Raw genomic sequence first — 4,628 nt, 5'->3', positions numbered from 1 at the left:
TATATGCCTTTTTATTAAATGCCTTTACTTTATGTTCTCTGGATGATTATTAAAGGTTATTGTATCACTAGGAGTTTATGAGTGTACCTGGAACATGGGATCCACATATGAATTGGGGGATGCTTCCTCCACATCCTTTCGTCTCTTAACCAAGTTAGAATGAAGACGTTGGCCACATAATACACACGGTCCCTTTTTTTTTTTTATTCTGAATCCTGGGTCATTGTTCTCTTGTGACAACAGTTTCTAAAAGCATTTATTGTCCAAGGCTGGAAGAGCTTAAGTCTTCTTAGATGAGCATGAATGGAGGGAGGAAAACAAAAATAAAATTAAAAAAAGATGAAGTCTGATAGGGGATCACCCTGATACAAAATTCTTAAAAAAGGAACAGAAATGTAAAGTTGATTCCAAGTATAATGCAGGTCATTCTGACTTTAAGGGAGCACCACATGGCATACTTCTAAGTCTATTCTTGAGATGGTCTTTGCACTTGTCTCTGTTTCACAGATCCCTGAAATCTCTGGTGCTAAGAGAACATCTGGGTTTGGAGATCACAGCAGTGAACAAATGGATAAAATAATTTTAGAAACAGTTAAAGCAGGAGACCACTGAGATCTTAGACTATTGAAACAAATGCTGCCATTACTGTTAATGTTAGGACGATAAATATTTGTTGTAAATGCAACCTTAGGTACTAGTCTGTAGGGAAATAAATTATCAAAAAGAATACACCTCCTTGATGTGGGCTGTCATTAGGCCCCATAATTGTGGCTTGTCAATGAAACTGATCGTCCCCAAGTTGGCTTGGGGACACTGTGCTGGAGGGTCCGACCACATAGCTAAGTCCTCACTAATCCATTTCAGCACCCCGGCGGATGCTTCTTTCCACCTGGCTCTGCATCTCTAGTGGGGCCGAAGTGTCCGTCCCCAACCTGATTAACCCTGGGGGCTCAGAGGGGTGAGGGAAGGGGATCTCTCTTCTCACACATGCTCTGCCCCGACCCAGACACCTGGTCAGCCCAAGAAAGCTGGCCTCCCCTTCCCCTAATCACCCACATCTGCACTCACTGAGGAACAGGGGCCTCCTCCCTGAGGGGAAGCTGGTGCCTCCCCGGCCCTACAAGGAGAGTGATGTCCACTCTCCAAGTATTTTATGGACATCTCATTTGATATGGTATTTAATATGGCATCTCTTTCTTTAAATGGTTCAAATATAGTTGTATAATAATTCCTTGCCATTGCATAGAATGTTAAGCACAGAAAATTGGCCATTAACCTTATTTTCCTTTTTACTGTTTTTATTGATCTTTTTAAATTTCATCATAGTTTTCCCCATTATCCCTACCCTTCTTCCTCCCAAAGATCTATCCCATATAACAAGTAATATTTTTTTAAAAATATTTTATTCGCTCCCCAACTGTATGTAAGGACACTTTTTAGCATTCATTTTTATCAGATTTTGAGTTCCAAAAATTTCTCCCCCCCCTCCATGGTAAGAAAAACAAGTAATACTTTTTTTTTTAATTTTTTTTTTTTTTTTGCTTTTTGGAGGGTAATTGGGGTTAAGTGACTTGCCCAAGGTCACATGGTGAGTTTTTGTGTTAAATGTCTGACACTGGATCTGAACCCAGGTCCTCTGGACTCCAGGGCCAGTACTCTATTCACTGCACCACCTAGCTGCCCCAACAAATAATATTTTTAAAGACAAAAAAGAAAGAGAAAAAATTCTGCACAATTGCTTGACACATTGAAAAATCCCCAAACGAGTACAGCGTCTAACAATTCTGGACATCCCTCTTTTTGTCTTTCTTCTTTGGAGCCAGGCTTATTTTTTATAATTTTGCAACATTCCTTTTATTTTTTTTTTTAAGCAATCGGGGTTAAGTAACTTGATCAAGGTCACACGGCCAGTTATTTCTGGGTGTGGTGCTGAGTATCTGAGCCCGGATTTGATCCAGGTCATCCCGACACTGGAGCCGGTGCTCTTACTCGCTGAGCCACCTGGCCGCCCCTAAGCAATTGGGGTTAAGTAACTTGCTCAAGGTTACATGACCAGGTGTTTCTGGGTGGGTGCTAAGTGTCTGAGCCCGGGACTCGATCTCCAGGTCTTCTCAACACTGGAGCCAGTGCTCTTACTCGCTGTGCTACCTGGCCGCCCCCCTTTTAATTTTTTTAGCATGTGTGGTTGTTCCTTCCCTTTACCATAGCAGCCAGGTAGTGCAGTGGCTAGAGCACCAGACCTGGAGTCTGGAAGACCTGAGTTCAGTCTAGCCTTAGACACTTACTAGCTGTGTGACCCTGGACAAATCACTTAACCTCTTTCTGCCTCTGTTTCCTCATCTGTAAAATGGGGATAATAATAGCATCCCTCCCCCTCCCCCCAGGGCTTTTGTGAGAATCAATGAGATAATAATTGTAAAGCACTAAGTATAATGTCTGGCATAGTAAGCACTGTATGTCAGCTATTCCTCTTCTTGTAGTTCCTGGGTACAGTTATCCCTTCCACAGCATGATTTTCCCCCACTGTAGTTTCTATATATTGGCATAAGAAATTAAATGAGAATTTTTGGGGGAGTTTTGTGGAAGCTGTAGATGACAAACAAAGGCCAGCAGATGACACAGAAAAAGTTGAGAAACTCAAAAATGCATAAAATATATGTGTAATATAGCCTATGACCAAATACTTTACTGAAACTGTATATTAAGGTGCTATAAACTCCCCATAAAAGAAAAAAAAATTCAGACCTTCTCTGGTGCAAAGGGAGGGCCAAAAGTTTCTATATATTTTCCAGATCTCAGTGGCCCCTAACCCCTGTGATGTGGAATGGATAACTAGATATTGTTTTCTTGGCTTTGTTTCCTTCACTGTGCATCAGTTCAGGTAAGTCTTTTCATATTTCTCTGTTGTTGGCATCACATTCATTTCTTATAGTGTAGTAATATCCTATTACTTTCATGTACCATGATATTGTAACAGAAACAGGAGCAAGACCCAAGTAGCAATTTAGAAGTGGACTCTTTATTGGCGCCAGGTGCCCTACCCCAAATGGAACAGCCCCTAGCTGGGGCTAAGCCTCAGCTTTTAAAGGCAAGCCATGTAGCCAACGGTTAGGGATTTCTTAAGCAGGAACTTGCAGAGGCTAAAATCAGTGATTGGTCAGTACACATTTTGATTTTGGAAGGCCAGGAGTTTCCCTGAGAGTTTCCCTAGGCGGGGCTAACCGTGGCAGTTTGCTTACTTCCATCAAGGAGAGCTGGTTGGGGGAGGGTAAAGGAACAGGGGACCCAGAATGGGGCCAGGTACAACATTAATATGTTTAGACATTCCCCAGTCAATGGGCATCTTCTTTGTGAAGTGTTATTTATTTAGTCATTTGTGAAAAGCAGGAGGCCTCCAATTATTCTCCAGTGGCAAAGCAACCAATGAATTAAGAGGTCACGAGGAAGGTATTCAGACTGGCAATTGTTTGTCCTTCATTCTTGAATAGGACCAATAACATCAAGAAGGTGAAGTCTTGACTTGCAAGTTAATTGAATTTAAGTGAGGCAGGACTGTGCAAAGTCATCAGCCTCACTCTCTCCTCTGGAGCCATCAGAGTCCAGTGGCAAAACACAAGTCAAAGCAATTGGAAATGGCCTTGGATGCAATGTGAGACCTTGGCCTTTATAAGTTAAGGTTTTCCCCAGGTTTCAGTTCCTCTGAGGCAACACCCATTTAGTGATTAAAGGCTAGGTAAGAATTGAGACAAAAGATGGCCCAGTTTGACTTCACAAAAGAATCAGTCTGGGAGGGGAAGACAATTTTAAAAAAGAAGTTCACTCCTATTGCAGATCAAAGGTTACCATCTATACCTGTAAGGTGAGGAGACAGGAGAGGCACTAAGTTTGTTGTAAGGAGACTAGTCAGGCTTTTCATGGACATGAAAGATAAAGGTCTGCTGCTGGCCAGAAAGCACATAATAGGGAGGAATTTACAAGAAGAGATTTCTTTTATTCTTTCCTGAAGTAGTTGTTTGGGAGCATTGCTTAAGAGTGCTGGACCTGTAAAAAAGAAGACCTGAGTTCAAATCTAGTATCCGATAATTACTAGCTATGTGATCCTGGGCAAGTCACTTAGCCTCCTCTGCCTGTTTCCTCATCTGTAAAATGAGGATAATAGCAGCACCCCCTCCCAGGGTCATTGTGAGGAAAAAGGGAAATATTTGTAAAGCACTTTGCAAACACTATATAAACGTTCCTTATCACCTCCAATATCAGTAGCAGCAGTCTATGCTATGAGGCTCTGGGGACACCAAGACCAAAAAGGAAGCAGTCCTGGCTTTCAAGGAGCCTACAGTCTGCTGAGGGGACACATATGTGCACAATATGTGTATTCAAAATAAATCTAAAGTGAGTTTTTAGGGGATGTCCTAACAGCTAGGGTAGCTGAGCTTTAAAAGAAAACAGGAATTCTATGAGGTGGGGGTGAGGAGAGAAAGAGAAAAAGGAGAAAGGAGAGAGGAGAGAAAGAGGAGAAAGAGAGAGAGGAGAAAAAAATAAAAAAAAGATAGAGGAAGAGAAATAGGAAGAGAAGAGAGGATAGAAGGATAGAGAGGAGTGAGAGAAAGATGAGAGGAGAGACAGAGAGA

The sequence above is a fragment of the Petaurus breviceps genome, unplaced genomic scaffold (genome assembly GCF_028583685.1).
Source record: "Petaurus breviceps papuanus isolate PSGF00001 unplaced genomic scaffold, PetGlider_PUasm1.0 126, whole genome shotgun sequence".
Lineage (NCBI taxonomy): Eukaryota > Metazoa > Chordata > Mammalia > Diprotodontia > Petauridae > Petaurus > Petaurus breviceps.
Note: the sequence above shows the minus strand (reverse complement) of the source record.